The sequence below is a fragment of the Physeter macrocephalus genome, chromosome 18 (assembly GCF_002837175.3).
Source record: "Physeter macrocephalus isolate SW-GA chromosome 18, ASM283717v5, whole genome shotgun sequence".
Classification (NCBI taxonomy): domain Eukaryota; kingdom Metazoa; phylum Chordata; class Mammalia; order Artiodactyla; family Physeteridae; genus Physeter; species Physeter macrocephalus.
The window spans coordinates 57,897,652-57,909,180 of NC_041231.1; the positions used below are offsets into that span (position 1 = coordinate 57,897,652).

The 11,529-nt window shown below is 40.8% G+C and overlaps 1 pseudogene; it reads left to right on the forward strand.

Moving 5' to 3' along the window:
• Positions 1-3,569: 3,569 nt before the first annotated feature.
• Positions 3,570-5,098, forward strand: LOC102974226 (tyrosine--tRNA ligase, mitochondrial-like; annotated as a pseudogene).
• The last annotated feature ends 6,431 nt before the right edge of the window (positions 5,099-11,529 follow it).

Below are 11,529 nucleotides of genomic sequence, written 5' to 3' on the forward strand. Positions count from 1 at the left end.
AATAAGTGTTGTCCACACATTCATTACTATGTGACAGATCCTGTTCTGAGGTTTTTGTTTTTGTTTTTTTTTTTTTTTGGCGGTACGCGGGCCTCTCACTGTTGTGGCCTCTCCCGTTGCGGAGCACAGGCTCTGGACGCACAGGCTCAGCGGCCATGGCTCACGGGCCCAGCCGCTCTGCGGCATGTGGGATCTTCCCGGAGCGGGGCACGAACCCGTGTCCCCTGCATCAGCAGGCGGACTCTCAACCACTGCGCCACCAGGGAAGTCCCTGAGTTTTTAATATGAATAACTGCCTTTAGTCCTGACAACAGCCCTATGCAGTTGATAGTATTATCGTACCCATTTTACAGGTGGGGATACTGAACCCCAGGGAGGTTAAGTCATGACAGAGCCAGAATTCCAGCCCAGCAAGAGGGTTGCAGAGCCCAGGCTCTCAGCAACTTTGTCATCTACTGCCATCACACCAGCTACCTCCCGGTCTCCCCACTAGACTGTGACATTCTTGAGGCAGGGACTATGTTTCTCATAGCTTTAGCTTCCTGTGCCTGATCCATATTTGTTGCTTAATAAATACCCGTGAATGAGAGGATGATTCACTGAATAAACTCCATAATATGTAATATTCAAGAACTGAGAGTCTGCAGATTGTGAATTTGGGAAATAAAATCTGTGGTGCCCTCAATGCCTGATGACCAAATGAGGCTAGAAAGGCTTGTCAAGGGATCTAATCACCAGCATCAACTTCCTCTTAAAATGCTGGAAAATGCTTCCCAAAGTAAAAATGGTATAAATGAGGATAGATTTCACCCAGGAGAAAGGATTTATGTGTTTGACAATTATGTTAATCAGTTTTATCCTAGTAAAACGTCCATCTCTAATTCTTAAGTTTTTAAGAAGGTAAAATTAAAACAAAACAGCTTTAAATTTTTTTCTCTAACAATACAGTTGTCTTTGGTATCCACAGGGGATTGGTTCCAGGACCCCCTCAGATACAAAATCCTCAGATGCTCAAGTCCCTTATATAATATGGCTTAATATTTGCTTATAACCTGTGCACATCATCCCTTATACTTTAAATCATATTTAGATTACTTATAATACCTAATATAATGTAAACGGCCGTAAATACAATGTAAATGCTATGTAAATAGTTGCCCGCAGCTCAGGAAAATTCAAGTTTTGCTTTTTAGAACTGTCACGAATTTTTTTTCGAGTCTTTTTCATCTGTGTTTGGTTGAAATCTGTAGATTTGGAACCTGTGGATACAGAGGGCTGACTATACTTGCTTCCTAAGAAATGCTGGACAACTTCCCTATCATTTTGACATTATTTTCCAATCTTCAAAATCATTCAACTGAATAGTTATTAACTAAAATATATTACAAGACTTGAAAGGTGGAAACTTAATCAAACAAAAGTTATTACTTTAATTACAACAAACTGTTCTAACTGTTCATTTCACAAAAGTACAAAATCACTTAACAGTACAGGTTCAATGACTTAAAAAAATGTAAGTATCTTTAAGGTGGATTTATTTAGCTGGTGTCAGAGAAATGATTAGTAACCATTTTAAGAGCTACATTTAATTTGAACTTCAAATTCATGCTATTACACAGCTCAGAGCATAAAACATGCATGTGTGCTAATTAGATTCAATGACTATTTGAGATTTTCTGGTAAAAATTTTGTACCCTAGTTAAAGATAAGTATTTGGAGGGTAATGGTAGCTTTTAGGAAGCCCTTATCAAAAGACTGCACCCCTCCAAGCAGCTTCTGCCATTATTTAAGCCATCTTTATCTTTTTTTTTTTTTTTTTTTTTTTTTTTGCTGCACCACATGGCTTGTGGGATCTTACTTCCCAGGCCCCTGGCAATGGAAGCACAGAGTCCTAACCGCTGGATGGCCAGGGAATTCCCAAGCCATCTTTATCTCTGATTAACTCCAGAGGGTTTGTCAATTGATGAAAAGAAGATCAGAAGTGAATTTTCATTGGTGAAATAATTGGTGCTCAGGATATGGAGATTGGCTTAAAGGAGTGGTGCCCTAGACCTCACCCAGTATCCTGTGTTCAGCCACTTTGGGGAGAGTCTGACCCCTGATCTCAGATTAACTGAATTCCACTGCTAGAAAATGGTCACATTTTCCTGGAGTGACCATTTCCTGCAAAATACTTTCAGCATATATGAAAGGACTGAGAGCAGAGTCTTTGCCTTCCCACAGAGGAAGCCAACGCTGGTTTGCTGACAAATATTTGTACACGTAGCAGAATTCAGTCTGAGACCCACTTTTATTGTGAAGCGTTACCTGGTAGTGAGGATGTGGCAAGACCTGGAGTTCTGATCCATTTCCAACTTCTCTCATCAACCAAAGGTAACCAAATATTTGTCAATGACAGATTGGTCCGTTCACAGCAGTTCTACAAACACAGAAACTTTAGATTAATGGCTAAGAATGATTGCAGAGAGTATTTGGTAACAAAACACTCGGCCCGAGTGTATCAGGGGTGAAGAATTCATAGTGGGATGCAGTGCTCTTGTGTAATCATTTGCACAAGTCTCAGATGTTATTAATTATTAACCTGATGAATCATTGGGAAAGCATGGGTCACTTGCACCGCAGACATTTCAAAGGGCTGCCTCCTTCCTGAAGTTGACAGTAGACTCATTGGTTCTTGTTTAGAGTTGCCAAGGCATATGCTTATCTCCAAGTCATAATAACATTCAAGCATCTGCTCTGCGTCCTCATTCCTCACCTAGAGGCTATCAGAATGCTACCAGTTGTGTAGGATTTCAGAGGAAGTCGTTCAGAGAGGCTGCCTTTGAAATTTGTCGTTATCATTTTGCCTGCACACATAGAACAAACTCCTGAAAGACAACTAAAACACCGAGCTCTTTTTCCAACACTTAATGTTTTACTTGACTGATTTTATAGACACCTTTTATTATGCTTGCCTTTCTTCCATCTCAACCAATTGCTCCAATGAAGCATGTTGCTTCTCTTATAGGGAACACCCTTAAGACATTTTTCTCTAACTAGAGAAAATGAGATTATCGTTTCACCATAGAACTTTTTAAAGTTTTCAAATCACATCTTCTACATGAATATTTCACAGAAAAATAACAATTCTGTACATAAAATTCTACTTCTGGGCGAAGTGTACAATCTTCAGTCAGACCTCAAAATAAAATCGGGGTAGCATTTGCCAATTTGCAAAGAGTCTCTACACATGTGATCTTATTTCTCATCAAAACCACATGATGCTGGGGGGAGGGATAAATCAGGAGTTTGGAATTAACAAATACACACTACGATATGTAAAATAATCAACAAGGACCTACTGTATGGCACAGGAAACTATACTCAATATCTTGTAATAACCTAAATGGGAAAAGAATTTGAAAAAGAACATAAATATATATGCATAACTGAATCACTCTGCTGTACACCTGAAACTAACACAACGTTGTAAATCAACTATACTCCAATATAAGATAAAAATTAACAAACAAAAAAAACAAAATACATAAACCCACATGAGGCAGCATTTTCTTCCTGCTGCTTCCAGGATGGCGATGATGCCCCTGTTGCTGTGCATTTCCTGGGGCCGGTGGTTTGGGAGCCCAGGCCGGTCAGGAGTCTTGCCCCGGGGCTGTGGAAAGCCCACTTGGGCGCCCAGGGGTTGCTGGCGGTGCGGAAGGCTCGGGGTCTGTTCAAGGAATTCTCCCCAGAGAGAGGAACGAAGACAAAGCTCCCCCAGCTCTTTGACCGCGGCCTGGCAAGCAGTTTTCCCCAAGCCATCCACCGCGGCTTCGACCCCACTGCACAGGCTTCCTGTGGGGCACCTGCTGGCGCTTTGGGGCCTCACTTCCGTCGAGCGCGCCACCACGTGACCACGCTGGTGGGAGAAGCCGTGGCGCTCCCGCGAGACCAAAGCTGCGGCGCCGCAGAGCACTAGGCGCTGGACGCGGAGCCTGTGTGAAGAGGCGCGCGCGGCTGCTCCAAGGGCTCGAGGCTCGTCACCAGCGGCTGTTCACTAATGGGCAGACCTGGGGCAGCTTCATGGTGCTCCACAACCCCGCCTGGTACCGGAAGCAGCACCTGGTGGACTTCCTAGCAGCAGTGGTCGGCACTTCCGCGTGGGCACGCGGCTGAACCTCAAGAGCCTGGAAGGCAGGAGTTTGGCCGAGTTGTAATACCAGGTGCTCCAGGCCTCTGGTTTCTACTACATGTTCCATCGTTATGGATGCCGAGTCCAGCTGGATGGATCTGATCAACTAGACAATATCGTGTCTGAATCTGAGTTCATCCACAAGTTGACTGGAGAAGATGTATTATATTTGGAATCTCTGTTCCTCTAATTACAGCTGGAGCAAAACTGAGAAAGTCTGCTGGTAATGCTGCTTGGCTTATGGTATCGACTTTTTGTCAGGCAGCAAGATGATTGGGTAGAAAGGTCCCTGAAGCTCTTCACTTTCCTGCCCCTTGCAGAGATTGACCACATAATCTGTAGCTACATGTCAAAAAGCCAGAAAAGCGGGGTCCTCAGAAATGACTTGCTGCATAAGTCACAAAGCTTGTTGAGGAACAAGAAGAGCTGGACTCTGCTAAAAGGTGCACACAAGCCCTTTAGCAGCATAGTTGCACTGGAGGTCATGTGCGATCAAGGGTTATAAGAGTTGTTGAAAGAAGCTTCATTTCTGAATTAGTTCTTGACCCTGGAACAAGCGTCCTAGATTTGCTGCAAAGTAAATGCCATTCCAGATGGTCCCTGAGGGTATCAGATGATCACAGAAGCCAGAGTCAGTATAAATCACAGACAAGTAACAAATCCTGAGAGTGTGTTAGTTGTAGGACCACATATTCTTAAGAATGGCCTTTCGGGGCTTCCCTGGTGGCGCAGTGGTTGCGCGTCCGCCTGCCGAGGCAGGGGAACAGAGTTCGCGCCCCGGTCTGGGAGGATCCCACATGCCGCGGGGCGCCTGGGCCCGTGAGCCATGGCACACACACAAAAAAAAAAAAAAAAAAAAAGAATGGCCTTTCGTTACGTAAAATAGGAAAAAGGAATTTCTACATGATAAAGTGGCTTCAGCTATGATGAAAAACCCTTCTGATGGTTCAAACTTATTCATCATTCATTCCCAAGACATACGAACTTAATACCTTCGCTTTTGCAAATCCAAAACAGAGAATGGAGTATACTCTCGGCCTCACAGTGTGAGTAATTTCATTATTTATATAGGTTGGTTATGTTTGTGGAGTAGTGGGCTATTTTATTTCCTGATCCATAAACATTAAGGACTACCATAGAAAAGCATGATTTCCAGGATTAATCTCTTTTAATAATTAGATTTCATGAAAAACTAAATGCTGTCTTTCTTATCCTGTCCTTGCTCTTTTGGAGATGAGTAAGAACACTGAAAAAGAGGTACTATAAGGACTTGTGGATACTTTTATATCAGGTTTGTATCTCACTGGATTTTTTTGTTGTTTGGGAAGCAAATACAGTTCTCCGTAAAAAAGGAGAGAGTTAGAGGAAGCCATAGTTGGCATTAGAAATTGCAGTAGAAATAGTTTCTTTTAAAAAATATTTATTTATTTATTGGCTGTGTTGGGTCTTCCTTGCTGCGGGCGGGCTTTCTCTATTTGCGGCGAGTGGGGGCTACTCTTCGTTGCGGTGCACGGGCCTCTCATTGTGGTGGCTTCTCTTGTTGCGGAGCACGGGCTCTAGGCGCGCCAGCTTCAGTAGTCGTGGCACGTGGGCTCCGTAATTGTGGCTCGCGGGCTCTAGAGCGCAGGCTCAGTAGCTGTGGCGCACGGGCTTAGTTGCTCTGTGGCATGTGGGATCTTACCGGACCAGGGCTCGAACCCGTGTCCCCTGCATTGGCAGGCGGATTCTTAACCACTGCGCCACGAGCTTGCTGCGGGCGGGCTTTCTCTATTTGCGGTGAGTGGGGGCTACTCTTCGTTGCGGTGCACGGGCCTCTCATTGTGGTGGCTTCTCTTGTTGCGGAGCACGGGCTCTAGGCGCTCCAGCTTCAGTAGTCGTGGCACGTGGGCTCCGTAATTGTGGCTCGCGGGCTCTAGAGCGCAGGCTCAGTAGCTGTGGCGCACGGGCTTAGTTGCTCTGTGGCATGTGGGATCTTACCGGACCAGGGCTCGAACCCGTGTCCCCTGCATTGGCAGGCGGATTCTTAACCACTGCGCCACGAGGGAAGTCCCCGAAATAGTTTCTTTTCAAGGAAAAGAAAAATCAGTACTTGACTTTTCAGAAAGTTTCTAATCAATTTTCCAGGCCCTTACCTGTGTTTCCATATAATTAAATTTACTCATAGTCTTTTTTTTTTTACTCTGTAAAAAGGTAGCAATGTCTTAAAACTGATTTAAAAGTTGATAAATGTACAAGTTTCAACTTCTGTCCCCAATCAGATTGCAACTTGAGATGAACCAAAAAGTTAAGTAACCAACAAAATGAAATAGAGGCAAATATTATACTAAATATCCAACCATATGAGAATACCAAAAGATATTCCAGTAAGGGAAGTTTTCGGGTCAAATTTAAAGGATTTGGAATCAAGACAGTTCAATTAAGCTCTGCATTCATCAGGCAAGTTGATTCTCCAGAATTATTTCCAACATCTGAAAAATCAAAGTATTAACACCCTTATTTCCCCTGAGGATCAAGTAAAACACAAACATACACACAAAATAGTCTACAATCAGATTTGTTCTAGAAAAATCTTACAGGCAGTAAAGCATGGCTTTAACAGTTCAAATTCTAGGCATTTACTACCTGCGTTACTTGGAGCAAGTCATTTATCTTCATATACAAAAATGGAGATGTAATAATACTTCAGTCAATTACAAAAATCTGAAAGGAAAAAAGTCATAAGACTTTCATACAGTATAAGCTGTATTACTATGTTCCAAAGTAGATTTATATGTTAAAAAGCTATAGCTTATCTAAACTTCCTTCTGGGAGTAAAGTTAGGAAGAATTCATTTACTGACAAACTTTAATGTCACTTCATACCAGCAACTTTATTTACGTAGTAAGAACATGCAGGTATCCATTAGAAATGTCAGAGATCATCTCTACATTTCAAAGCTTCACTCAGCCTAAGGGCCAACAAAAGGAGGTTTTCAGCTGTTCAAAGTCATCTGTGTTATTTCCAATTTGGGGCGTATTATCAGTAAATCTATACATTCTTGTTCATTTTTCGATGTGAACAAGTATCTTCATTTTTCTGGGATAAAATATATAGGAGTTGAATTGCTCAGTTTTATGATAGTTGTATGTTTAGTTATTTAACAAACTACCAAACTTTTCTAAAGTGGCCACATCATTTTTTATTTTTACCGGTAACATATGAGTGACCCAATTTCTCTACGTCGTCACCAGGATTTGGTATTGTCATTATTTTTTATTTTAACCCCACTCATAGGTATGCAGTGACATCTCTTTGTGGCTTTACTTCAATTCTCCAATGAACATTGAGGTTGGACATCTTTTATGTGCTTATTTGCCACCCGTATGTCTTCCTTCATGAAACATATTCTTATGTCGTTGGACCATGTCCTAACTGCTTTGTACGTTGAATTCTGTGAATTCTCTATGTGATCTAGACACTAGTTCCTTACCAGATATGTGGATTGCAAATATTTTTACTCACCTGTAGCTTGTCTTTTCATCTTCTTAAAGTGTCTTTCACAGAGCAAAGAGTTTAATTTTGGTGAAGTCTAATTTATCAATTTCTTCTTCTGTTGAGTTTCTTAAGACTAAGGACTCTAATCTACAGCTAGATCCCAAAGATTTCTCCTCCTAGGTTTACTTTTCTAAAATCCTTGTAGTTTTACTTTCTACATTTAAGTTTGTGATCCATTTTGAGTTAATTTCTTATAAAATAAGAGAATTAGGTCAAAGTTTTGTTTTTGTTTTTTGCATGTGGAAGTCCAAATGCTTTTGCACCATTTGTTGAAAAGGCTATGTTCCCTGTGTCTGGGAGCCTCTGTGCTTTATCTCAATTTATTTAGGGCATCGTTATCAAGATGTTGTCCTCAGGTAATCACTTCTTTGCTTCACACCATTTTGGCTTATGAAGGTTTCATAGGAATGCTCTACTTTCAGAGAACGGGAAACCTGTCAATAACATTCCTAAAACGACAAAAGTATTAAAATGGAGAACAGATTAGTGGTTGCCAGGTGTTAAGCAGGATGGAAGGCAGTAGGGAATGGGTGTGGCTACAGGAGAAGGCAACATGAATGTCAATGTCATGGTTGAAATATTGTACTATAGTTTTGCAATGTTACCACTAATGGAAAAGTGGGTTTGGAGTACATGGAATCTCTCTGCTTTATTTCTTGTATCTGTATGTGGATCTATAATTACCTTAAAACCAGAGTTTAATTAAAAATCATATATAACTATATTTCCTTGAGAATCAAACGTGATCGTGTCTATGAAAGCTCTTTATGACATATATATATATATACATATGTATAGGTGTGTGGGTATATATATATAATTTATTATCAAAGTAGCGTCAATATTAAGTGTTTCTTTACAGGCATATGAACGTGGTATTTCGTCAATGTATCGCACTCAGTGCATTTTCAAGCATTTAACTTTCAGGTTCTTGAGTGTATATGAAATGAGAAATAGTTAATGAGCATGCAGGTCAGATTCTAATGATAATTAAAGATAGATAACCTCACTCCTGAGTTTGCATGCACATGTCTCTTTAGCGCTTGAGGATGCTGCTGCCAACGGTGTAATTAACAACCAATGATATACCAGTGATCCTGGGGAACTGATTCAACTTCTCTGAATGTTATTTCCAATATATGAAAAAATATTTCTCCTGCTTAGATAGGGATAATGTAACATAATGAATCAATGGATATAAAAGTGCCTTATGAAGTATATGTTCACATAGTTTATGATTTATTTATTATAGTATGATTACAACAGGGAATTGATTTGGGGGATTCTGATCTACAATATTTCTGGAGATTAATATTCTAGGTGTGAGGCTGATGCTTTTAAATATAGCGTGTTTTAAGTGCAGTACCTATGTGTCCTCCCCTTGAGTATGAGAGAGCAGGGCATGTTCCAACCCACAGGGCTCAGTGAAAATAACACAGCGTGATTTCCGAGGCTAGGTCCTAAAAGACCATCCAGCTTCCACCTTGTTTGCTGGAACACTTGCTGTTGGAATTCTGAGCTGCTGTGTGGGAAATCTGATCATCCTAAGGTCACCAGTGGTGATAAGGCCTTTTGGAGAAATCACTTGGAGAGGCCCTAGTGCTACACGGAGAGAGATCCGGTGAGCCCCAGCCATCCATATCATCTCAGCTCAGGCACCAGACATGCAAGGGAACAAGTCTTAGGTAATCCCAGGCCTCATCTGCTCAAGTCAACCCCAGCCATTTGAGTCTCCCCAGCCAAGTTTCCAGACAGAACAGTGCAGACAAGCCACATTGGCTATTCCCTGTCCAAATTCCTGAGCCACAAAGTTCCAAAGCAAAATAACATGGTCATTGATAATATCGCTAAATTCTGGAGTGGCGCATTATACAGTAATAAATAATCAGAACAGTTTGTTAATCACTTTCCACAAAACCTTGCATAATCCCCATTTTTCTAAGATGGAAACTGAGAGTCAAAGAACTTAAGCTACTTGCAGATCTACCTTAGATAATGGCAGACCTAGGATTGGAACTCAGGTCTGCCTGAAGGCAGATTCTTTGTTCTTCTACCCACAATCAGGCTGACCTCCGAGGGCACATGTATGACCAGCTTGCTAAGTCCAAAGGAGAAACATGTATTCTTGCTCTGGTGCTTGTTTGTTTCTAGGATGTCTGCAGGGTGATCATTTGTGGAGCCAAGTCCTTCATATTTGTTATTATCTGCCTCAGACATCTTAATTAAATGCTTTGGAGGCCAGTACTATACAATCAAAACTCGAAGCACTTTTCTCGCTCAGGGAAAAAAAAATGTAAACGAAAATTTCTGTTCACTGTTCAGATTCCAGCTATTGATTTCTGCTCTTGTTTTTAATCTATTTTCTCTCTGAGAGTGCAAGTCCCCCAACACGATAAGAATAAATAAAAGCAGGTTGGTGTCATTTGGGTGAAAGGTGTGGGTGTGGGGTGGGGGAGTGGATGAAACACCTGATAAGGGCTTGGGCTGGTGGTTCGATAGCAGAAGGGTTAAGAGAGCTTCAGTTAAAACTTGTTTGAACTTGAAAAATCCTTTCCTGAAACCCCAGTACAAGATCTTTTCACTTTTATAGTCACATTCGCTCTACATATGCTCTCACAATGAGAATAAGAAAAAGGCAAACCAAGAAAGCAAAGAGATGGTGTATCAAACAGTGAACATTTCACCAACTAATGTTTTACATGGAAAAAGAATTCACTCCCTCAGTTTGATTAGATAAAGAGCCCAAGGTCTGGAGGGCCCACAAGCAGTTTCTGAGGTGGCAGGGAAATATGGAAGCGGTGTCTGGTGGAGAATTCTCCATTCTCCACTCTTGCTCCCTGAGAGCTGTCCATATTTATTTTTATATTGTTCATATTTATTTTTATTCGATGCAGTTGCTATGACTGACACTTGTTTTGCATAAAATTGGGCATGTTGGTTCTATGAGGCTGTATTTAGCATAAGAATGGTCAATAGATTTTTAGAGAGAGTGAGAAGTGCAGAAAGAAAGACTAGGGTTTGTTTAAAAAGTGAAACATCAACACCATTGTAGCAGCTGACTGAGCACCTAAATAATCTATGGAAGGCTCCTACTGGGAGATCTGCATATGTTTTTCATTTAATCGTCACAATTCTGTGAGGTTAGTTTCCTTACTCCATATGTATGTGAGGAATTGCCTTTTAATGACATTGTTACCTTGGAAATGACAAAGCTATGTCTTGAACACCCATTCATCTTATCCCAAAGCCTATGTTCATTCCGCTGTGCTGATATCTAGATCTTAGTTCTAAGATGGACTGGATATGTTTCAATTTATGTGCTTATATAAGAGTGCATTAGAAGAATAACATAAGAGGCACATAAAGCTGAAATATACATGGGTATTATTTCTTATAACAGAATTAAGGTATTAAGATAAGTTTTACAAAAGCAAAAATCAGGTAGAACTAAACAAAAATATTTACTAAATAATCACATAAAATAGTTTGGGCAAAAAGATGAAGTAGTGTGCAATAAAGTTGAAGTTTGAGAAACTGCGCTATGTTAGGCTGCCATATCATTGATTGGCTATTGGCTATTAAGGATTTCAAAGAATTTGTTCAGATTTACTGATACTTAACACAAGTGAGGTGTAGTTTTAAAGTGATATCAGTGATATTAGGGTTAGCATATACTCTTAAAGAAAAAGTATCACTCCTTTCAAAACTATCTGTTTAATTTAGTAGGAATGTAAATCTCATATTTGCAAAGTGTTTTTCTTCAGTGAGATACTACTCATCTATCCATCTATCCATCCATCCTTCCATCCATGCATGCATGCATC